Source organism: Lepidochelys kempii, chromosome 1, assembly GCF_965140265.1.
Source record: "Lepidochelys kempii isolate rLepKem1 chromosome 1, rLepKem1.hap2, whole genome shotgun sequence".
NCBI classification, from domain to species: Eukaryota; Metazoa; Chordata; order Testudines; family Cheloniidae; genus Lepidochelys; species Lepidochelys kempii.
In genome coordinates, this window is record NC_133256.1 from 270,467,912 (window position 1) to 270,493,753 (window position 25,842).

Consider the following 25,842-nt stretch of genomic DNA (forward strand, 5'->3'; position numbering starts at 1 on the left):
ACAATCAGGCAGCAACAGAGACAACAACAACAAAAATACCGTACATTACTGTGTTAAATGTAAACTATTAGAGGATTTGACAAGGTAAGGAAACTGTTTCTCTGCTTGTTTCCTTTAAATTAAAATGGTTACAAGCAACATTTTTCTTCTGCATACTAAATTTTCAAAACTGTATTAAGCCCTGGTCTACACTAGGACTTTAGGTCGAATTTAGCAGCGTTAAATCGATGTAAATCTGCACCTGTCCACACGATGAAGCCCTTTATTTTGACTTAAAGGGCTCTTAAAATCGATTTCCTTACTCCACCCCGACAAGTGGATTAGTGCTTAAATCGGCCTTGCCGGCTCGAATTTGGGGTACTGTGGACACAATTCGATGGTATTGGCCTCCGGGAGCTATCCCAGAGTGCTCCATTGTGACCGCTCTGGACAGCACTCTCAACTCAGATGCACTGGCCAGATAGACAGGAAAAGAACCATGAACTTTTGAATCTCATTTCCTGTTTGGCCAGCGTGGCAAGCTGCAGGTGACCATGCAGAGCTCATCAGCAGAGGTGACCATGATGGAGTCCCAGAATCACAAAAGAGCTCCAGCATGGACCGAACGGGAGGTACGGGATCTGATCACTGTATGGGGAGAGGAATCTGTGCTATCAGAACTCCGTTCCAGTTTTCGAAATGCCAAAACCTGTGTCAAAATCTCCCAGGGCATGAAGGACAGAGGTCATAACAGGGACCCGAAGCAGTGCCGCGTGAAACTTAAGGAGCTGAGGCAAGCCTACCAGAAAACCAGAGAGGCGAACGGCCGCTCCGGGTCAGAGCCCCAAACATGCCGCTTCTATGATGAGCTGCATGCCATTTTAGGGGGTTCAGCCACCACTACCCCAGCCGTGTTGTTTGACTCCTTCAATGGAGATGGAGGCAACACGGAAGCAGGTTTTGGGGACGAAGAAGAAGATGATGATGAGGAGGAGGTTGTAGATAGCTCATAGCAAGCAAGCGGAGAAACCGGTTTTCCCGACAGCCAAGAACTGTTTCTCACCCTGGACCTGGAGCCAGTACCCCCTGAACCCACCCAAGTCTGCTTCCTGGACCCGGCAGGTGGAGAAGGGACCTCCGGTGAGTGTACCTTTTAAAATACTATACATGGTTTAAAAGCAAGCATGTGAAAGGATTACTTTGCCCTGGAATTCACAGCTCTCCTGGATGTACTCCCAAAGCCTTTGCAAAAGGTTTCTGGGGAGGGCAGCCTTATTGCGTCCTTCATGGCAGGACACTTTACCACTCCAGACCAGTAACACGTACTCGGGAATCATTGTAGAACAAAGCATTGCAGTGTATGTTTGCTGGCATTCAAACAACATCCATTCTTTATCTCTCTGTGTTATCCTCAGGAGAGTGAGATATAATTCATGGTCACCTGGTTGAAATAGAGTGCTTTTCTTCAGGGGACACTCAAAGGAGCCCGTTCCTGCTGGGCTGTTTGCCTGTGGCTAAACAGAAATGTTCCCCGCTGTTAGCCATGGGGAAGGGGGAGGGTTGAGGGGGTAGCCACGCAGTGGGGGGAGGCAAAATGCGACCTTGTAACGAAAGCACATGTGCTATATATGTAATGTTAACAGCAAGGTGTACCCTGAAAGAGTGTAGCCACTGTTTTATAAAATGTGTCTTTTTAAATACCGCTGTCCCTTTTTTTTCTCCACCAGCTGCATGTGTTTCAATGATCACAGGATCTTCTCCTTCCCAGAGGCTAGTGAAGATTAGAAAGAAAAAAAAACGCACTCGAGATGAAATGTTCTCCGAGCTCATGCTGTCCTCCCACACTGACAGAACACAGATGAATGCGTGGAGGCAAATAATGTCAGAGTGCAGGAAAGCACAAAATGATCGGGAGGAGAGGTGGCGGCTGAAGAGAGTAAGGGGCAGGCTGAAGAGAGTAAGTGGCGGGCTGAAGACAGGGCTGAAGCTCAAATGTGGCGGCAGCGTGATGAGAGGAGGCAGGATTCAATGCTGAGGCTGCTGGAGGACCAAACCAGTATGCTCCAGTGTATGGCTGAGCTGCAGCAAAGGCAGCTGGAGCACAGACTGCCACTACAGCCCCTGTGTAACCAACCACCCTCCTCCCCAAGTTCCATAGCCTCCACACCCAGACGCCCAAAAACGCGGTGCGGGGGCCACTGGCCAACCAGCCACTCCGCCACAGAGGATTGCCCCAAAAAAAGAAGGCTGGCATTCAATAAATTTTAAAGTTGTAAACTTTTAAAGTGCTGTGTGGCATTTTCCTTCCCTCCTCCACCACCCCTCCTGGGCTACCTTGGTAGTCATCCCCCTATTTGTGTGATGAATGAATAAAGAATGCGTGAATGTGAAGCAACAATGACTTTATTGCCTCTGCAAGCGGTGATCGAAGAGAGGACGGGAGGGTGGTTAGCTTACCGGGAAGTAGAGTGAACCAAGGGGTGGGGGGTTTCATCATGGAGAAACAAACAGAATTTTCACACCATAGCCTGGCCAGTCATGAAACTGGTTTTCAAAGCTTCTCTGATGTGTACCGTGCCCTCCTATGCTCTTCTAACCGCCCTGGTGTCTGCCTGCACATAACCAGCAGCCAGGTGATTTGCCTCAATCTCCCACCCCGCCATAAACATCTCCCCTTACTCTCACAGATATTGTGGAGCACACAGCAAGCAGTAATAACAGTGGGAATATTGGTTTTGCTGAGGTCTAAGTGAGTCAGTAAACTGCGCCAGCGCGCCTTTAAACGTCCAAATGCACAGTCTACCACCATTCTGCACTTGCTCAGCCTGTAGTTGAACAGCTCCTGACTACTGTCCAGGCTGCCTGTGTACGGCTTCATGAGCCATGGCGTTAAGGGGTAGCCTGGGTCCCCAAGGATACATATAGGCATTTCAACATCCCCAACAGTTATTTTCTGGTCTGGGAATAAAGTCCCTTCCTGCAGCTTTTGAAACAGACCAGAGTTCCTGAAGATGCGAGCGTCATGAACCTTTCCCGGCCATCCCACGTTGATGTTGGTGAAACGTCCCTTGTGATCCACCAGAGCTTGCAGCACTATCGAAAAGTACCCCTTGCGGTTTATGTACTCGGCGGCTTGATGCTCCGGTGCCAAGATAGGGATATGGGTTCCGTCTATGGCCCCACCACAGCTAGGGAATCCCATTGCAGCGAAGCCATCCACTATGACCTGCACATTTCCCAGGGTCACTACCCTTGATATCAGCAGATCTTTGATTGCGTGGGCTACTTGCATCACAGCAGCCCCCACAGTAGATTTGCCCACTCCAAATTCATTCCCAACTGACCGGTAGCTGTCTGGCGTTGCAAGCTTCCACAGGGCTATCGCCACTCGCTTCTCAACTGTGAGGGCTGCTCTCATCTTGGTATTCCTGCGCTTCAGGGCAGGGACAAGCAAGTCACAAAGTTCCATGAAAGTGCCCTTACGCATGTGAAAGTTTCGCAGCCACTGGGAATTGTCCCAGACCCGCAACACTATGCGGTCCCACCAGTCTGTGCTTGTTTCCCGAGCCCAGAATCGGCGTTCCACAGCATGAACCTGCTCCATTAGCACCATGATGCATGCATTGGCAGGGCCCATGCTTTCAGAGAAATCTGTGTCCATGTCCTGATCACTCACGTGACCGCGCTGACGTCGCCTCCTCGCCCGGTATCGCTGTGCCAGGTTCTGGTGCTGCATATACCGCTGGATAATGCGTGTGGTGTTTAATGTGCTCCTAATTGCCAAAGTGAGCTGAGCGGCCTTCATGCTTGCCTTGGTATGGTGTCTGCACAGATAACTCAGGAAAAAAGGCGCGAAACGATTGTCTGCCCTTGCTTTCACGGAGGGAGGGAGGGAACGGGGGCCTGACGATATGTACCCAGAACCACCCACGACAATGCTTTAGCCCCGTCAGAGTGCTCCATTGTGACTGCTCTGGACAGCACTCTCAACTCAGATGCACGATTTTTTGCCATTGCTCTGACGCAGGGAGTGGCGACTGAGGACACGGCTTACAGGGTTTGCTTCAGGGAGTTAAAATCAACAAAGGGGGTGACTTTACATCAAGGAGTATTTCAGGCAGGACTTCACGGAAGGTTCCAATAAGAAATAGTGCACCTGAGTTATTTTTCTTATTGGAACAAGGAGGTTAGCCTGGCCTCTGATTGATACATGGCTAGATTTACCTCGCTGCACCTTCTCTGTGAGTGACTACAGTGTGACCTAGAGGAATGAGTCCCCTAGACAGGGGATGGGGGGAAGCAAATGAGTACAAAACAAATCTGGTCTATTTCTTGTTTTGATCCACTCCATCTATCTTTTACATCTTTGGCTGGCAGCAGACGGTGCAGAAGGACTGCATGCCATCCACATCTCATGGCTGCTCGGCAGAAGATGGTACAGTACGACTGCTAGCCATCCTCATCTCTTGCCTGCCCGGCAGAAGATGGTACAATACGACTGCTAGCCATCCTCATCTCTTGCCTGCCTGGCAGAAGATGGTACAGTACGACTGCTAGCAATCCGTATCGCCTGCCTGCTCACCATAAGACGGTTCAATAGGACTGACTGCAGGACTAAAGAGAATGACCTGGTCAAGTCACTCCAAATTTAGTCCCTGCGCCCATGTCTGCCCAGGTGCTCCCAGCCGACGTGGCCAGGAGCACCTCAAACACGACGACAACGACGACGGCTACCAGTCGTACTGCACCGTCCTGCTGCCAGAAGGCAATGGGTTGCTGCTACTGTGTAGCAGTGCCGTACCGCATCTGCCAGCACCCAGGAGACATACGGTGACGGTTACCTGAGCGGGCTCCATGCTTGCCGTGGTATGGCGTCTACACAGGTAACTCAGGAAAAAAGGCGTGAAACGATTGTCTGTCCTTGCTTTCACGGAGGGAGGGAGGGAATGGGGGCCTGACAATATGTACCCAGAACCACCCGCGACAATGTTTTAGCCCCATCAGGCATTGGGATCTCAACCCAGAATTCCAATGGGCAGCGGAGACTGTGGGAACTGTGGGATAGCTACCCACAGTGCAATGCTCTGGAATTCGACTCTAGCCTCGGAACTGTGGAAGCACTCCGCCGAGTTAATGCACTTAATGAACTTAGAGCATTTTCTGTGGGGGGACACACACTCGAATATATAAAACCGACTTCTATAAATTCGACCTTATTCCGTAGTGTAGACATACCCTAAGTCAATGTTCAGTTGTAAAGTTTTGAAAGAACAGCCATAATGTTTTGTTCAGAGTTACGAACATTTCAGAATTACCAACAACCTCCATTCCTGAGGTGTTTGTAACCGTCTACCATGGACAGAAGAAAACAATGCTGCAGCACATACATTGTAGCAGGAACATCTATATTTGTTATTACACCTTTCACCACATTGCTGAACATCTCGACAGAGAGGAATGAAAGTACTTTTGATGGGAATTTGAGAAACAACATCCAGCTGCCCTTGAATGTTTTTTATCTCCCAATACCACTATTATCAAAGAGAAATTTCCAGGTGACAGCAGTGTGACTCAGAAAACAGACAAGAATGCATATTTTCCAGTGCCACAGAATGAGACTTCTAGTCCATAAGAAAATTTCTGGAAGACGATCACTACCAACCCTATCTCAAAGCAAAGGGAAGACAAGGGAAAAAATTGGGAAAGAAAAGGAAAAATATTTCAGGAACCATTACAAAAGATAAGGAAAAGAGTGCAAACTCAGAACCCAGCAGTGAGCTAGCAAAGTGGTTGAGTGAACTGAACTGATATAAAGAAAAGAAGTCATGCTGAGAAGAAGAAGACAGAGCAGACCAACCAATTATTAACCTATTTTTTGAAGATCATTAGTGCCTCCTGGAATGTGCTCACTATGCAAGGGAAGACACCAGTTTGCAGGAGAAAACAGCAGTTCTGAAACAGCATACAGCAGATAAAGCAGTCAGATACATCTAGTACATCCCTTAAATAAACAGTTAATAATTTTGGTATATTATGTAAGGATACCTATTACTTCAGTACAATAGAAATTTATGAGCAAATACTGGGTACTCGATAACAAGTGAACATCAATTAATACCATCTTATAACAGAATTCCTATGTAATTATGTATTACCCTCATGTAGTTACCAAAAACAAATAATGAATAATGTTTTTTTCAACATACACAAAAGGATGTAATGATGATTTTTCCTTTGTGATGTACAGATGCTCAAATACTACATTGATAGGTATCAGCATATAGTATATAGATACACACAGAGAGAAAAGAAAAGGAGTACTTGTGGCCCCCTTAGAGACTAACAAATTTATTTGAAAGCTTATGCTCAAATAAATTTGTTAGTCGCTAAGGTGCCACAAGTACTCCTTTTCTTTTTGCAGATACAGACTAACACGGCTGCTACTCTGAAACCACACAGAGAGAAGAAACTTAAAAATAAAAAAAAATTATGAACTACATAGAAGAGAGATTGTGTAAAAAGTAAAACATTTGCTTTTGAAAATAATTTGTATATTAAATCTAAAATAACATTAGAATATAACAAATGAGGGTTAGATTGTGACCTCCGTAGTCCTAATGACAAGCAGTTACTTTAACCAACAGAAACAATTCAAGCCAACATAAGCAGCTACTTGCCAATGTGAATGAGAGGTTTACAATTTTTTTTTAAAGACTTTCTTCACTACAACTTTTGACATTCTCTCTCATTTGGCTGTATTACTTTTTTCAGAGTGGTCCCGTGCTCAGACAAACGATTCTCTAAAATCCTATATGGACTCTCCTTTAATGCCATATATTTACCGCTGATAAATAACATGGCAGATTTTATCTAGTTGGACTAACTGAGTGACTATTTGTCACAGGAATTCTTGGTCCTGAATAACAACAAGCTCAATCACGGAGTAATAGAAGGAGCCTCTTTGAAAGTATGCAGAAAAGCTCACAGGTCTTTACAGTGATTAGAATAATCTTTTCAGCATCACTACCGATCTGCCAATTATCCTTGTAAACCTCAGGGTAAACAACAGCAGGATCAGCCAAATGTCAGAGCAAACTTTGGCTAGATGCAAGAACTTGAAGGTACTTATCCTATATAGTAACAGACTAATCAACAAATCCATTCCCAGGGCATTACATGCTTCAAAACCTTTGTGCATAATCGAGATGAGCTTCAATCAAATGAACAGTGTTTCTGCAAATCTCATCACACCCTTAAGGAATGATATTTGGAAGCCAATAAAATATCAGTGATTCCCATGATGCCTTCAGTGAACTATTGCAGCTGGAAAAGCTTGATTTCAGCCACAATCAGATTACTAATACAGGCATTAAGAAGAAGGCTTTTTGTAACGTGATTAAACTTCTTCTCTTCTTCTTCTTCAGCGCTTAGCCAGACAGTCAGCTGTAGCAATCGTTTGCCATTTGGTAGGTTCCTGAGCAACTGCAAAGGCTTGATGGCCTGAGAGTCCAACATCGGAACAGACTTGATGAACCCATGTAATAGGTTGGTGGAATTTTATCCTGGATATTATAAGCCACCCAGAGAATGGCGTTCGCTGGAACATCTTGTGACATCCTTACAACATGTCCAAAAAGTGTAAGGCGCCGCCTGTGGACAATGGCCCCAGTAGTCTGTAGATCCGAGTGACCATAAACATCTGCATTACAGATGAAGTCATTCCACTTTATGCCCAATATACAATGTTGACATTTTGTGTGAAAAGCCTCCAGCTTTGTCCAGCCAACAGCTAAGAGCTACAGGCTGATCACCTTGCTCTCCATTCCAGGGAAGGTGTTTGAACATATTTTTCTGGCACGCTTGGAGCTTTGCTACATCAGAAGCGTTGTCCCCAACAGTCAGGCTTTACAAGGAACAGGTCTACATTAGATGCCATTTTGGCCCTCCACTTGTTGTCAGTATTAGGGGGCTTATTCCTTCACCCACTTACTTCCCTGGTCCTTCTCGCATGTACAGAGAGCAAAAATACCCAAAGTCCAAAGGTGCAAACAATTCAATGTTTATTGAGGTGAACTTCCAGCAAGCATGATTCCAGTTTCCTTCCTTAGTGTCCCCCTTCCCAGCTTTGACACCACAGAGCCTTACCTGTGGCCCTGTTCCCATTCCTGCCCTTAGCAGGACATGATTCCAATTTCCCCACCCCCATTCCCTGTTCCCATTTCCCCAACCCCCCACCCACCCACGAAACACACTCTTCCTGAGTGACTGCAGCCTATATAGTAAAACTTGAGTTCTGCTTAGCTATACCTTAACCAATCATTTTACTGAAATTTAACTAACCAATCCTAACATATTGTAACATGACTATTTAACCAATTATATCCCACCACCTTAATTAGTTTACACCCAGCAAAATTAATTCTACTGCAGACAGAAACAATCACAGAACCAGACAAGAGATTATACAGACAAACAATAGAGAAATGGGGACTACAGTGATAGAACAACAAAGAAATGAGGATTTCACATCCCAGCTATTGATAAGTGAGTTCTTGCCAGACAGGATGCTATCAAACTAAGTTTCCTTTTACTTTTTCTAGGCACTTCCCTTTCTCCGGAGGTGATAGGCATTATCAGGACAGGACTGTATTCCTAACAGCCCAATAGCACCTTATTTCAATGTGCCTAGTTTGGAATGTGAGGATGTGACCGTTCGCCTCCCAGCTTATGGCGGCCTCTGCTGCTTAGCCAAAGATCTTAGCCTAAGCACAGGGCCTCAGACTGTCATAGTAAGAGAAGGACCTTACATCGGCAGACAGTGATTTTGATTCTTTCTTTTATACCTCTATAACTAGCTAAGTGATAAGAATACACCTACATTCTTAGAGTATAGGCCTTTACAGCCAGGCCTGAATATCTATATCCTAACAGTCAGGAGATACATCGTGAGTTCAGGAAGCCCCTGCACGTAGTGTATGTTGATCTTAAGGCTGCATTTGATTCAGTAGAACGTGTCGTGTTATGGAAGGCCTTAAAGGAGTAGGCGTCCCTACCACTGTGCTGGACTTGATTAGAGAGCTGCATAATGGAACCACTGCCTATGTTCATCTGGGGAGCCGGATGTCAGAGCCTTTTAAATCAATATCTGGTGTTAAGCAGGGTTGCATTCTGCCCTCTGCACTCTTTTGTCAGGCAATGGATTTCATAATGCAGCATTCCATCAGGTCCATAGGCATTATTGAACTGGAAAGCCTGAAACTGGCAAAGAATATGCTCACTGCAGTACCTAAAGATTTATCCAAATCTCTGAAACAGTGAATGCTTAACACAAACAGCATATCTTTCCTGAAGAAAGAGGCATTTTTAAAACTAGAAAATCTCATTTGAATTGATCTTTCAAACAATAAAATAATCCACATAGCTGCTGAAGCACTTAAAGGCCTATCAGTCTTCACCACTTAACTTCAACTCACAATGAGCTATCAGAGGTTCCTTGCCAGCTACTTATCACATTACAGTCACTTCCTCTTCCATAATCATATTCATGCTATACCGATAGACTCTTTCTGTGGCAGTCACAGCGTTGAGAGCCATCTTTGTCTTGTCTGTTTAGAGAACAACCAAATCTGCCCCAGTAATACTGATGTGCACACACTCAGGTGCTTGGGAGGGTGGTTCACTCTTATTAAATACATACATTACATGTGGGTGGGAAGAAGACAGTGGAACTTCTTTAAGAAGGAATGTCAGAGCAGAGATTAACCTTTGACTTCTGGCCTATTCAAGCAAGACAGCAATAACAGAGGCAGGGACATAACAAGACCACTGCCTGATTTAAAAGTATTTAGCCAAAACATTTTAAAATAGTTCACATTTTCTGTAAGGCTCCTAAAATTAAAAATAATAATGATTTTGGATTTTATTTTTTAAAATTTTATCCATCGAACCAATAACTCCATGCACATTTACCCTGGTTGGTAATATGTATTTGCAGATTAAAGAACATATTTTTAAAAATCTGGGACAGAAACATAACCAGATTAAAATATACATGTAACCCAAGCAATGCCATGTTATGACCTTGAAAGGCTTTGTCATATGCATGATTAATATCTATTCTCTAAATAATATCATGGACTTTTCACCATAGAAATCCACTAATGGGCATAGCAAGAAATTTTCCTGCACTCTCCTGCACACATTTATAGCATACAGAAACTAGGATGTAATTTTAGGACCCAGTTTTCCATCCATGTCACGTGGAACTTGCACTCACTTTAGTGGATCTTGTTCTCTTTATAGGTCTGAGCCTTCAATCTTTCATGGCCATACTAGTGACATGGTATTCAGCCTGAGTAACAGGCTGGGCATTGGGTCTCTTTGGAGAAAGTTGTGTGTGCATGTGTGTGTGGAGGAAAACAATCCATCCCCTCCCCTCTTCAAATCTACAGAGTAACTGCAAAGCCTCCCCCTGCCCCGAGGCTACTTCATCCCAAAGGCTGAACTACCTCTCCACAGGTCCAATGCATCCCTGCTATGGAGGTGGGGGGACTGGAGTATCTGCACAGAAATGTATGTCACCCTGCCCAGGCCCTACTGCCCACTGCCACATAGCTACCTCTATAGAATTATCCTCAGTGCTCTACAGGGGATATGTCTCTCTTGCAGGTCCTCTCCTCATGTCTACTCTCTCCCACCATGTGCAATGCAACTGCATCATTTCTCTTGCTGTGGGGACCTCTGTGGAGGCTGGTTTTATCCCTTATTGAAGAGTAACCCATTTTAAAATTCAGAGTGGTAGCCATGTTAGTTTGTAACAGCAAAAAAACCGAGGAGTACTTGTGGCACCTTAGAGACTAACAAATTTATTTGGGCATAAGCTTTTGTGGGCTAAAACCCACTGCATCAGATTGTTTCATGTTCTCTGTGTATATATATCTTCCTATGGTATTTTCCACTGCATGCATCCGATGAAGTGGGTTTTAGCCCACAAAAGATTATGCCCAAATAAATGTTAGTCTCTAAGGTGCCACAAGTACTCCTCATTTTTTTTCCATTTTAAATTGTTATTCTGTCCTTTACAGACCAGATCCCTAGCTCCATAAAGGCTGCTATATATGGCTTCAAAGGCAAAAAGCTGACTCAAGTGGTCAGCTGGGGCGTCCCCTGTCACAGGGGCATACTTTGGTTGAAAAGGTCAAGCTTCTGCACCACCACTGTTCACATCTCCTGGAGTCGAAGGTGGCTCCAGGGAAGTTGCTACCTACCCATGGCTGTAACTTAGCACAGCGCGCAGCCCTGAAGCTGAGCAAACTTACAAGGGGAGCTGAACCAGTTTCTGGCAGCCCTTTGGATTCAGTCAGTGCAAAGGTGGTGAATAGTTTCCTTTGTCCTGAAGATCAGGGCTTATAACCATTCATTTCAACACAGGGCCTCTTATTAATTAAAGATAATGGGCCCCATGTTCCCTTTTCCATACGCATGGGGAAGGGAGACTGTGGACTGGGGATGTTCTCTGGTGCCATCCTCCCCCCTTCTCCTAATGCAGTGGGATCCCCTTCATGGGTGCTCAATGGATTTTAGGCAGTGGGCAGGTTTGGGGAGACCTTCTGGGTGCCTCCATATTCTCCCTTTCTAAACTTGTGGAGGCAGATTTCACTTGTGCTTCTTTCCCTTCCAAGGGAGTTCGGGGAAAGTCATTCTTCCAGGAGCCAGCAGGAGATGATGGGGCCAGGTGGCACATTGGAGGCAAGGAGCATATGGACAGATGACCTTTGCTTCCTGTGGCTCTCCAAGATATACACAGACCTCATGGGAACTCTGGGCTAAGAGAGCCGAACCCCTAGCTTCTTCTGTCAGGGGAAACCAGAACAATTTCTTCCCCCAAACCAAAGGCAGAATTCATTAGAAAATCTGCAAGTTGAAACTGGCAGAGCTTCCTCTGTGAGATTTTGCCTTTATTGTTTTGGTTTGTTTGCTTTAATCCATTAACAGAAGTATTTGTCACTTGCATTTGTACCAGTACATACTGAACATGCTTTATATGGGAAACTGAATCTTCTTTTAGAAACACCAGGTGGTGGTGCTGAGTTATGCAGATAATTTAAGAAATTGCTTGCAGATGTTGTTTCATTGAACAACAACAGATTGGAAATGGGGGCTCCATACACTTTTTCCTATTGGAGAGCCATTTAATGTTCCCTTTTACTATGTAGAATAAAGGTTACGACATGTTTGAAAGTGAGTTTTGTAAAGAAATACTGGGAAAATAAATAAATGGCAATTGCTACACAATAACACCAAGCCCCTAAAAGTATCTTACATGACACACACCAACTTATTGTTGAGGAAACAGAATAACTAATTGATATAACTTTATAAACATTAATGAATTTATCCTTTGCAACTTTATTTTTTGAATGGCATTTTTCATTCATCATTCAAATCATTTGAAATATCAAAATGGAGCATTTTTTTCCTCCTCTTCTCATAGACTTTAATGCCAGAAAGGACCATCATGATCATCTAGTCTGACCTCCTGCACATCCCAGGCACAGAACCTCACCTACCCACTCCTGTAATAGACCCATAAACTCTGGCTGAGATACTGAAGTCCTCAAATCTTGATGTAAAGACTTCAAGTTACAGAGAATCAGATTCTTAATTTTCTTAGCATAATTAGTTGGAAGTGTATATTTTCCCCTTTGGTAGCAGCCATTGTGCAGTGTCTCTTACTGGTCAGTGAGTGTTTCACCGTTGGTGTTAATTCAGATCCCACCAACATGAGGTCTTTTGTTAAGCAAAGGTAATGTGACATTGAAACGAAACAAGTGCTAAAATGAGTTTTAAAAGTATTTCCAGTTTGCCCTACTGATTGCTGCACTTCTGCTTCTGACTGATACCATTATGTCATATTACCATTGTAATTCTGCACTGTGCCTGGAATATCACAAAATATCTAACAAATCCAACAACACTGCGCATGCTCAGATTCACCTTTTTTCCTTCTCAAGCTGGCCACTGAAGCATATATAGGTACATTTATGAAGAAAAATTTGAGTAAAATGTACACCACTTTAATGACTTAATTGGCTGTTTACCAAAGCACAGAGCTATCCAGACATAGCTCATTGTGAGGCCTTAGAAGTTGAATTGAGAAACCTTTGAAAATATGTCCCTAATTCACCCTCTTGGCAACTTTATTTCTCATGTATTATATTAACCACTGCATCCTCTTATCTTGTCTCTGTTTAGAACATGATTAAAAATACAGTCGTTTTGTTGCATTTCATAACATTTTCGGCCTACCTGCTTAATTTAAGATGAAATACAATGGAATTGTAGAGAGACCGCTTTGTCAACAGTATAAATCAATCCCAAACTTCTTTGAGTTCACTCATTCCAAATAACTACCTGATTGCTTTGATAAGAGGTTAGTAAAATAGCATTAGCCCAATCAAACAGTACTCACAAATATTTTGGAAAGGAAGGATGACCTTGTAATTAAGACACTGGACTATGTGTTAGGAGCTCTTGGTTCTTTTCCCAGACGTACCACAGACTTCTCAAGCAAGCTACTTAATCTCTTTGGTCAGGGGTGAAAGTAACTTAAAGGACTTATCAGTACCTCGGAGTCCTTAGGAGGGGTCGGGGCATCAACCGGAAGAGGCATGGCCTCAACCAGAAGAGGTGGGTCCTTTACATCCCCGGGCCCTTTAAATCAAGGTTTAAAGGGCCCGGGGCTGGGACTGTGGTAGCAGCAGCTGGGAGCCCTGGGCCCTTTAAATCACCATGGAGCTACCAGCTGCAGAGGCAGCTGGGAGCCCCGGGGCTCAGGAATGATTTAAAGGGCTCGGGGCTCCAGCTGCCGCTACTGCAGCGGAGCCCCAGGCCCTTTAAATAACCATCGGAGCCCCAGGGGCTCCCATCTGCCACTGCTATCCCGGGGCCCTGGGCTCTGGAGGAGCTTTAAGGGGCCCGGGGCTCTGCCGCACTAGCGGCAGCCGGGAGCCCCTGGCCCTTTAAATCACCACCAGAGCCCCGCTGCCGCTACCCCAGGGCTCCAGCAGCAGGGCTCGGGTGGCGATTTAAAGGGCTCCCGAGGGTAGTGGCAGTGGGAGCCCCAGGCCCTTTAAATCGCCACCCGAGCCCCGTTGCCAGAGCCCCGGAGTAGCAGTGGCAGCCGGGGGCTCTGACGGCGATTTAAAGGGCCCGGGGCTCCCAGCCGCCACCACCACAGTGGAGCCCTGGGCCCTTCAAATTGCCGCCATGACTCCCGGGGCTCCGGCAGCAGGGCTCGGGAGGCAATTTAAAGGGTCTGGGGCTCCGGCTGCTGCTACCGCCCCGGGTTGTTTAAATCATGCCCGGAGCCTGACAGAGCCCTGGGGTAGCGGCGGCAGGGCTCTGGCGGCTATTTAAAGGGACCAGGGCGGTAACGGCGGCCAGAGCCCCAGGCCCTTTAAACCATCCCCGGAGCTCTGCTGCCGCTCCGGCGGCTATTTAAAGGGCCTGGGTTGGTAGCTGCAGCAGGAGCCCCGGGCCCTTTAAATCGCTGCCCCAGCCCCACCGCCGCTTCCCCAGGGCTCTGGCAGCAGGGCTCTGGCAGCAATTTAAAGGGCCCGGGGCTCCAGCCGCTGCTGGGAGCCCCAGGCCCTTTAAATTGCTGCCTGGGGAAGCCGATCCGCTCCGGTATGGCGCACGGGCTCCTGCCAGTATGCTGTACCGAGGTGTACCGGCTGACTTTCACCTCTGTCTTTGGTCCATATGGTCAGATGGTATAAATTGGTATAGCTCGACTGATGTCAACTGAGCTACAGTGGTTTTCCCAGCTGAGGTTCTTTATGTTTTAATTCTCTATCTGTAAAGTGTGGATAATAATTCTTCCCAACCTCACAAGTTGCAAAGGATTAATTCATTAAAGATTGTGCAGCGCTCAGTACAATGATTGGAGCCATATAAATATCTAGATAGAAAGATAAATTGTGAACTTGGAACTCAGACTAGGATCTTAAATAGATTACTAATGTTCATGAAACCTTTGTGCACACCTGGGACCAATTATGTTCTTGTGTCAAAAACACTGGAGATTTTCAATTTCCCATTATTTTGATTGGCAAATGAGCATGACTCAGTAGTTTTGACTGCAAGGACTTTTAGTTGAGACTCAATCTCAAAGTTAAACAGGGAGGTGCAAATCAACACTGATTGAAACCAAAGAAAATCTTGGCACAAACAAATATTCACACAACTCTCTCTCAGTATCTTACTTTATAAATTAGGTCAAATTAGGGCTCATCAGATGTTTCACTTGGATAATACGTCTTTTAATATTAAACAATATTATAATGTGTGTACATTAGAGTATTTATTGTGTGACAATCCCTCAGTATTAAGTAAAGACGTGATTCAGCAAAAATACTTTAAGCACCTGCTTATCTTTAAGCATATGAATGGTCCCACTGAAGTCAATGTCACTACTCGTGCTTAAAATCAGGCAAAATTATTAGAGGAACCCTTCAGTCCTCCAGCACCACCATTCCCCGCCCCCAACACACACAAACCGTCTTCCACTGTTTTCCAGCTGATTTCTTGCCAGAACATTATGGTACAGAGTTGTTATAATGTTTTTTCCACTGAATCCACATAATACTATACATTTTCCAGTACTTATAATTTAATTATTGTTCCCATTCCAGGCTGCACAAAGGAATACTTAAGTATAATTTACTTTTTGTTTTTTATACTTAGTGCAGAACAAAGGAGTAAAAAAAAATGCAGTGAGTAAATCAGAGAAAAATGGTACGACAGAATTGCTTGAAATATTTTGTTTTACTTGTAAAAGTTAAACAAAACAAAACAAAAAAATCCCAACATATAAAGTGCAGTAAAGTTTATATATACAGAGCACAAGGGATATGCTGAGCTGCAAGCGGAGAAAATGTTGGCTACACATGTTCAACTGGTAATATGTGCTTTTATTTTTGCAATGTTCTGCAATATTTCCAAGAAAATATTTACAAGATGCAATATAAATGTGAATGGAATCATGTTTTCTAGGAACCAAATAATAAGCGATGAACAAACTAAGTCTATACAGTTTTGTGCAGTTTTACACACTGCACCAATGTAGCCTTATGATCCTTTAGGACCCTCCCTTGCACAGAGAGCTGATTACCTGAAACACGTTACTACTATTTTTTTTTTTTTAAAACAGACACTCTGTTCAAGATCATCTGGCCCGCCAACACATGCCTTTCAATGTTATCTCTTCATCATCTAAACAAGACCCGGTTTCCAAAGGCTTTCCATTTCCACAGGTGTTTCTTATCAGTTCCACATTTTCTTCTGACAATGTGGAAAAAAATTCATATGCCCCAGCTTAGTGACTGTTGCCTAACCCAGTACTAAGAAGATTTCTGAAATGCAGAAAGTGTCCTGTGTGGCTGCTGTAATATCTACATGCCCCAAGGGTCTGCTGCTGCTGCTGCTCTCTTTTTCAAGAGACAAGACAGCTACAGTGTAAGACTCACATGCCTACCTTTCAGCACAGAGGAAAATCTGATTCAGAGTCAGAGAGAGGAAAGCTGTGACCTGTTTAAAAAGAGAGGAGAAAAATACAGTTATTGGGTGCATTGTGTCTGACTAGCTTTCTGGGCCAATTATTTATCTATAACTAATTACATTGTGGTGGTGAATTGCTGTGTTGCTATTGCTATTTAACCCTGTTTTGGTGATTGGCTATTTTAATAGTCAAGCATAAACCAATTTACATGGCAGTCATTATAAAATGATACTATCAAGACTTATTCTTCTATATAAGTACACACATTTTACCCCTCAGCAGCTACTTATAATCAGCACCCCTTTGGTCAGTGATGTCATTCTTTTACACAGAGGTTCTGCTCTAGGGGGTCCTTAATTCAACGTGGATCACAAAATTTTTTATTTTCACACTGCACTAAGAAAAATAGATAATGTCACACAAATTAGTTATATATGCATGCAGATAATACTTTAGGGCCTGATTCTGCAACCGTTACTTGAGTTTAGTAGTAGTCCATTCCACAAATGTCCTACTCAGATCAACCTGCATAAGAGGGGGCAGAATCAGAGCCCCATGGAGCTATGTTCACTTTAGGAGGCTACCTCTCATTAATTCACCCTCTTTTGCCTTGATATGTCAGTCCCTGTGAATGAGGTACTCCATCAATCTCTAGTCTAAGGCACCCTGGAAGAGGATCAAAACAGCTGTGCAGTTTACAAAATGCGGTGAGGTAAGAATGGAGTTACCGCCTTGCTTCTGAATGGCTTATTGGCTGGTCTGAGAGTCTCGTCGTCATTTTAACACTTTCCCCCCTGTAAAGTTCATGTAGCCTTCGAATATTTTTTGTTTACAAATCCAAACAGGAAAAATATCTAAGGAATAAGCAAGACTTCCAATAATATTTATACTGTCTATTTATTTGAACTTCAAAAGCTTATCTGAGCATGATCTGACTGAAGACACACACATATACGTCTTGCCTTGCCTGACTGAGGACACACACATATACACAAGGCATTTTGAATCCCAAAAACATATTTAAAATACTTATTAAAATATATTTCATTGACATAATTGTCTTCAGTGTAGATTCCCGTCTGCATTGAAAAACTTTTTAAGAAGCTGAATTCTGACCTAATTTGTATAATTAGGCTGTAAGCATTTAAGGGCAGGAACTATATTCTACCATGGATTTGTAAAGTGCCTAGTATAATGGGGCCACAGTCCTGACTGATGCCTTGAGGTGCTACACCAATACAAATGAACAATAATAGTACTAGCCCTGATCCTGCAGTCAGATCCCCCATATATGGACTCCTAAGAGAGTGCACAGTCCTGTCAGACTCACTGTGGCTCTGCATGGGCCCAAGGGTCTGCCAGTGCAGAGCATGCAGAAAGATGGGAACTGTAGTAATGACCACGCAGAACTCACTGTAGCCTCTCTTGCAAAGGAATACTTAGAAACGTTAACAGCTGGCTGCTGTACACTTGCACTGAGACCTTGTGCAAACAAGTTTTATGAAGTAATCTAAGAGAAAAAGAGTGCTTGTGAGCAATCTGCACTGTTTAAAAAACACAATAATCCCACTGTTTATATTTGTTAGATTCTCTTTGCCTACATATTAGACTAAGTGCCTCTTAAATGTCAGTTTAAATAGTCTTTTCTGAGTAGCAGCTGTGCAAGGGCACATTTGAATTCAATAACTCCATTTTGGTTTGAACTAGTAGCACTCAATAAAGGGAAAGGATTTTTTTTTTCATGTTTGATATAAAGAAATTCTCTTTTGGCTTTGTATACTAGCCTTCAGCCCTGACTGACATATGATGATCCAAGTCCAAAAGACCTGACCCAGGGACTTCTAATAAAAATGCTCTGAATGCCTGAATTCTTGTTGAAAATGAAGAGCCACATTTGCTATGGTTGCTTTGCACTGCTCCAGTAATGCAAAGCCAATGTAAACACAGCTTAATGAGTTTATGGCTGCTTTGTAATGCCAGAATAGTGCAAAGCAGTAGTGCATGGATGGTGTCCCTAGCCTCTGTTTGCCAGAAGCTGGGAATGGAAAACAGGGGATGGGTCACTTGATGATTACCTGTTCTGTTCATTCCCTCTGAGGTACCTGGCATTGGCCACTGTCGAAAGATAGGATACTAGGCTAGATGGACCTTTGGGCTGACCCAGAATGGCCGTTCTTATGCATGCTTGTGACTCTGCCCCAGTCTCTTCATTATCACTATTCTTATTGAAGTCAGGGCTGGAAGGGAAAGAGAGAGCTAAGGAGGGGTTTCTCCTTAAAGGATTTTGAATGAATTTCACAATCCACAACAAAACAAGCTATCCCACCTGTGTTATAGGTCAAAACAGAGAGAAAAAATGAAACATTGTAGCCCTGATCCAGCAACTTCTTTCACATCAGTGGGGATCCACTCAAATATAGCAGTTTGCTCTCAAGAAGTTGCATATTAGGCCCTCTGTGCACTCTTAACAGACTAAAGGATAGCTTCTGGTTTAAAGACATGCCTTTAGGCTGCCATAACCCAATGAAGAAGAACAATATAACTCACCATTTTTGTTATGAAATATAATTTAGATCCACCTGAGGCCTAATTCTCATCTCTGAATTGCAGTGGAAAAATTCCCATTCACTTCTGTGGGAGCAGGAACAGTCCCCTAAACTGTAAGGTACCTTTGAGAGATTTTTGTTTTCCTTTTAATAATACTTTGCTCTTCCGGGGTCTGGTCCTACTTCTAAAGAAATCAGTAGCAAATTCTCATTGATTTCAGTCAGAGGGGGATTGGGTCCCTAGTGATTTGCATTTAAATGATATATTGTAATGTTACTAATAAATAATAATAGTGACCCAACTCATGATAGAAATGAAAATCTCTTATATGCTGCTAAAAGAAAAGGAGTACTTGTGGCACCTTAGAGACTAACCAATTTATTTGAGCATAAGCTTTCGTGAGCTACACTCACTGAGCATAAGCTTTCGTGAGCTACAGTATGCTGCTGTTACTCATTTGTAAGTGAGGTGGCGCTTATGTAGTCTGTGTCTATCTCGCTCTGTCTCAGAGCCAGGGGAGCCAGACGGACCCATAGTCAGACTACGTAGATTTACACAGCCCAGAGTTCAGCAGCTAATATCAGCTGGGACAGCTAGTCATTGTCAAACCCTGTATGACTGTACATGGCTCTGGAAAATGGAAAGCACTGTTTACTTCTTGCCTGTAAATGAGCTTTCATGTTTTAATAAGGCAAAATTCTCTGTGTATACTTGACATGCCTTGTTTTGTTTTAATTTGCTTGATACATCTGAATGGACGTGTTTTTCATCATGAAAATTATAAAAGCTTCTTCCCTCTCACACAGCTAATCACTGCAAAAATTAAACATGCTTATCAGCCAGCTGTGCTTCACTGCAATCTTTTGCTTCCATCTTTCGTCCCAGTCTTCAGAGGATGCAGGGCACGTCTGTTTTGTGTCAGCAAGCGATCTTTGCTGACTTGCTAGGGTAAAGAAACCATCATCTTTTTCTCATCAGAATTCAGCAGGAAAAGGCAGAACACTTATGAAATAATAAAATATGACAGTGGAAGGCCTATTACAGCAAGCAGAAATGTCATCAAATATAATCACAATATTTTATGCACGTCTGAACAAGGGGGTAAGGAAAGTTCTTGCCTAGATACACGGGCCCAAATCCTGATGTCCTTGCTCAGAGGTTACTCTTGCAACTCTTACTGCAGTCAAAGGGAGTTTTGAATATATAAGGGTTTTAGAATTCAGCCTACATCTGGTTATGTGGCTTCTACCAAACTGTTTCACATTTCATTATACCCTTGAATCTCAGACCAAAAGCCTGAATTCTTATGCCCCTCTGATGGTGTAAAAGGACTGTATAGTTAGTAGAACCCGACTCTGGTGTAAGGGAGTTCTCTAGGCAGCACTGAGTGGGTCACAATGCTCTATGCCACACCCACTAGCAGCCTCTGGTGTAGGAATGGGTCAGCTGCATGGTCAGGGTGGGAAGGGCATGGCTGGGGAGTGCTGCTCTCTAAGTTATTCTTGGCTGCTGCAACACAGATTAGAATTCTGAAGCTGCTCTAATATATAGCAAGTCTGGTTCAAGGATACAAGGAAGTGCAAAGGTGGACTGAAGCCACTTTTGCCCCACCCCCAGCCTTTGCCCCTCACTCCACACATATATTCCTGCAATGAATGTACTATACTTTTTTGTGGAATGTAGACACACCCCTCAGCTTCACTGACAGGTTTTACACATCTTTTAAATGAGCTTGGACCCAGTTTTGAGCAAACCAGGGCCAGCGTATGTTTTTTTTAATAAAAACCATGCACAAATTTGCTGTTGTGAAAGTGGATGAAATTCTTTCACCTTGGCTGCTCTCACTTTGAATTTCAGGTTTGAACAAAGCCAGATCCCAAAGTGAAACTTGGAGCAGGAAGGGATAAAACCTGCACAGATCAAAAACCAAAGACAAAGTTGGGGTATAAAACCAAATGGGACAAAACTGCTGGGTTCCTTACAGCTGTGCTTTAGAACGCACACATTTTGCAACTAATTGCAACATCTGTCTGGATCAGATGATAAATGAGAAGGAGCCAAGATAGTCCAAGGGAGTGGTAATGGGATATAGAGTGTCTAGGTCAATGGTTCAAATGGTTCAACTATCCCACTAGCATCTGAAAGCAGTAACCATACAATGACTATCCAGTGGTCTATGAAATGAGTTGTGGCTTCCTAAATAGTTTCCAACTAGATATGTGTCCAACATCTTAAAATCCTCTGAAACTCCTTGGTACACATGTTGGCAGTTTCAGCAAAGTGATACAGAAACTGAACTACTCTCTTACTCCTAGAGGTGGCTCCACTAGGATAACGGAGGAAAGCATACACTGCTGCTACTTGTCATATATCCTTTCTTTTCTATGGTTACACAGAGGTCTTTGGGTAAATCTGCCTTCTACCAGCACTAAATTCACCATTTAAAAAAAATCCATTTTCTAGCATTTTAACTGTTATGGTACAGAATCATTAGTTACTATTTATAGTATATAAAAATAGAGCCACAGGGATGTAGTCATCAGCTGAATCTGGGAGGTCATAAAGAAGAAACCCTGTGACAGGTTATTCACATAGGTCTATGAATGTGCAATGTGTCTTGTAACAAGTCTTTACATAGCCAGTCTGGATCTAGAAGAAGTGTTACTATACCACAGCGGTTCTCAAACTGTGGGTCAGGACCCCAAAGTGTGTCGCAATCCTGTTTCAATGGGGTCGCCAGGGCTGGCGTTGGACTTGCTGGGGCCTGGGGCTGAAGCCTGAGCCCCACCCTATGGGGCTGAAGCCTGAGAACTTCATCCCTTAGTGGCGGGGATCAGCTCACAGGGACTTTGGCTTTGGCCCTTCGTCCCAGAGCGGTGGAGCTCAGGCTTCTGCCCCCACACCCGAGGCAGCAGGGTTCGGGCAGGCTCAGGCTTTGGTTCCGCCTCCTGGTGTCCTGTAGTAATTTTTGTTGTCAGAAGGGGGTCGTGGTGCAGTGAAGATTGAGAACCCCTGCAATATCACATAGAAAAGTCTTAAATGATTCCATATGAAATGATAGGGAAAGGTTTCTGATAACCATTGCCTGCCCTCTAACTTTGTGATATATACATTATGCTTTTCTATATACAGTAATTTTGAAATGCACTGTGCATTTAGTTTTTGAGTTTTATAACCTACTGCTTTTTCATTACTGTGGCTGAAATGAAATACAAAGATGGCAGTGTAGAAAAGGGTCATTTTGGCATATCCACCACTTAACATCCACCACTGGTTTCTTTCCCGCAGGAGAGGAGTGGAAATATAGGATCAGTTACTTAGCCTGCCAAGGGAATTATGTTGTATTTTTACCAGCTGTAGCTGGGAGCCAAGGGGCAGTTGTGTTTCACCTTAAGATGGACTTTTGTCACAACTCAAAAGATTTGGATGCATGTTTTAAAAAGAATATCATGCATGTTTGGGGAGTTTTGCATGTGAATGAGTGGTTATGATGGTAGCAAATTTCATGGAACGCTGCACAATTAAACATGAGGGCGTCTGGGAAGTTACAGAGAACAGGATCTCATAGACAAAAAGGACCAGACTGGTGACTCCTGAGCAGCAAGACTTTCAAAAAGGGGTATGCCGAGCATGTAATAGGGAAGATGAGGGCTTTTTATTGGCCAGCTTTCAGATGTTTGTTTGGAATTATCAAAGATCAGAATAGGTAGGGACAGAGTTCTGACTCTCTAGGTGCTCAGGCTGTATTGGGGCCCTATCCAAAGCTCATTAAAATCAGTGGAGAGCCACCCATTGACCTCAATGGGTTTTGATCGGTCCCTTAGTGCACTGTCTCCACCTAAGTACTCAGCCTTCAGGATTTTGAGACAGCACCTCTCATCGCAAAGTATGATATCCAGAGACACCACTTGATGACAAAGGTCAGATATGCCCTACCTTGCTTTCCTCTCCCACACCCAGGGCTCAAGAGAAGAAATGCAGAAAATCATTTGCCAACATCACATCTGGACACTGATCCTCATCCAGAGGACATAGAAACATATATTATGGTTATCATACTGTGTAGTCTGTTAATGGGTTGTGCTGGGATGGGTCTGGAGACGAAGAGTTGCTATATATGAAATAAATCCCCTGCTCTCACTACAAGCTGACAAAGGTAGAAACAATAATGACCAGGGAAGGATCTGCAAAGAAAAATGCTCAGGAGTTCCCTGGGCATCAGGAAGCTCCAGGTACGCTATACCCTTTGAGTAACTAGTCACTTGCAAAGTGTGCACTTCATGTTTTAAAAGAATGGTCACAGAAATAATCATGGAGGAAAATAAGTTAGGTACTAGTCGCAGCGGCGGTAGGAGAAGGTGGGATCTCCCTGGTACACTGAAAACTTCATTCAGTTGATTTACCAAAATTGTTTTCATCCAACCCAAGAAGGCTGGGCTAGCGTCAAAAGGAGGATCAAATACTATTTATGACATTGGAGAACGTAGTAAATCAACCCAGGCATGCATAGCCACACCTCTAATGTGTAGCTGCCAATGGCCCACAGTACCTCCAGACATGGGGGGTGCACAGTGAAATGTGTTCTCTAATGTTAACTCTTTAAAGAGCTGTGTTCAATATAGCTAGTAAAATTGAGTTATCATGATCTATTTCTGAACTTCAAAAGTATATATGAGATGAAATGTGCACAAGCGAATGATATAGCTCCATACCCAATGGGTTAGAGGAGGAACTGAGGAGCAAAAGGCTCTTGCACTGGACAAACAAAAACTACTCTCCGTGGACATTTCATTATTTCAGGGTTCCTGGTCTCATAAACATAGCTTGGGTAAAACATTGTATCCATTATATCTATTCAAAATACTGCTGCGAAGATTATCTCCCTGGCTCATCGCTCCAACAATGTCACCCCTCTCTTTTCATCCGTCCCTATAGAATACTCAATAATGGACAGTCAGCTGGTACTCTGAGACCACTGCCTATTAATCTAACCAGAATCATCTCACTTATGCTCTGTTATGCTCTGTTAGTCGCAACCATCTACTGAACTGGGATTGTGAACTCTGAGGGCAGGGACTCTTTTCGTGATGTGTTTGTATGGTGCTTAGCACAATGGGACCCTGATCCATGTCTGGGATAGCACAAACCATAAATAACAACACTACCAAACTGCATCCAGTACATCAGAACATATTGCTGGGGAGAGGCTATTTTCTTACCCTCGCTCCTGCCAACTACAGTGTGACTGTCATGCTTTTGAGTACGAGTTACTGCTAGTTTCCACATGCTGCGCCTCTAACCTCGCGACCTCTCCCCTCATTGTAACAGCTTCCAAGGCCCTTTTTCTTTCCTGTAGGAGGGCTGGATAGTATTACACTGTTCTGTAAGTCGTTCAGCAGGAATGTTCTCTCTCCCCCCCTCAGACCCTGTCCCTGCACAGTTGGATTGATGTCTAACAGCCTAGAGAGAAATAAGTCAGCAGTGACTCCTCATGACAGAAAAATATTCATGCTTTCCTTGATCACCTCAACAATAGGTTGGCCACACACTGGCTTTCAGGAAAGGTCCAATTGCTTTACCCCTTACCCACCCTCAGAGCTAGAACAAGATTTCAGAAACAAATGCACCAGAGTGCAGTTTATCACTGAAACAGTATGTACCATTTTTGAAAGGCACTGGATTCACCTGGGACCCTGAATCTCTTCTATCTCCTTTGCAGGATTCATTAGTTATTTTAAAGATCAATCAGTTTGCTTTTCTTGGGCCTGATCCTGAGCTTCTGACTGATGCAAAGTGCTCATTCATTTCAAAGGAGTTTTGTGTTATTGAGGAATCATGAATCTACAGAATCATGCCCCTAAATCTTTGAAAGGCAAGTAAAAAACCCAAGTCTGAATCTATTGATAACAATTTTCACTTTTACATGATAGCTTGGTCATCTTTGATAACAATCGGGTCAATGTGTATTTATTTTACTTTCTGTTCCATGTCCTCTGGTGACAGATTTTTTCACAGGAGATATTTAAAAAACAGAACAAAAGTGCAAGTCATTCTCCAAGGATACTTTTCATTTCTGAGGACTGGGAAATGAATCACAAGCCTCTTCATATGTGCAGAATAAAGTTTTCCTCCCACCCCCATTCTCAAAACCACAAAACTCAAAAAGGTAATTAGCAGTGTGTTCTTTTGTCTGTACTTGTGAGGCACCTTCAAGTGCACAATATGATTCCATGTTGTAAATGAGATACCAGTGATTGTGGGATCTATCATGGGAGTGAAACATGGATCGTTTGGTTTGTTGTAATACACTTAGTGATGAAGGCCTAAACATTTCATAGACACTAATCTTTATGGCATGCCTGTTTCCTGAAATATTTCTTTTAGCTGGAATTACACTACAGAGCTGAGAACTTCCTGAAAAGCCTTCTTAATATAATGGGAATGGAGCACATGGAGCACCTCTTGGAAGGCGCTCAGTATCTGGTGGGATTAGGCCCTATAAGAGTTACTCACTGTCCTGTCTGAAAAGCATCATATACATTTCCAGTTAGGAGTTAGCATATCCTCATTTAAACACGTCCCTAAAAAGTGGTGCAACATAATAGCACAGTGTGGCCTAATGATTCACATCTGCAATCCTACTGAAAATTTAAAGTGATATTCACTTACTTCTAGTTGGAAGAGACTGTTTGCTCCACTATTCTTCGATGCAGTGACACAGTGAGATGGCAGAAAACAGATATTCCCCATGTGTC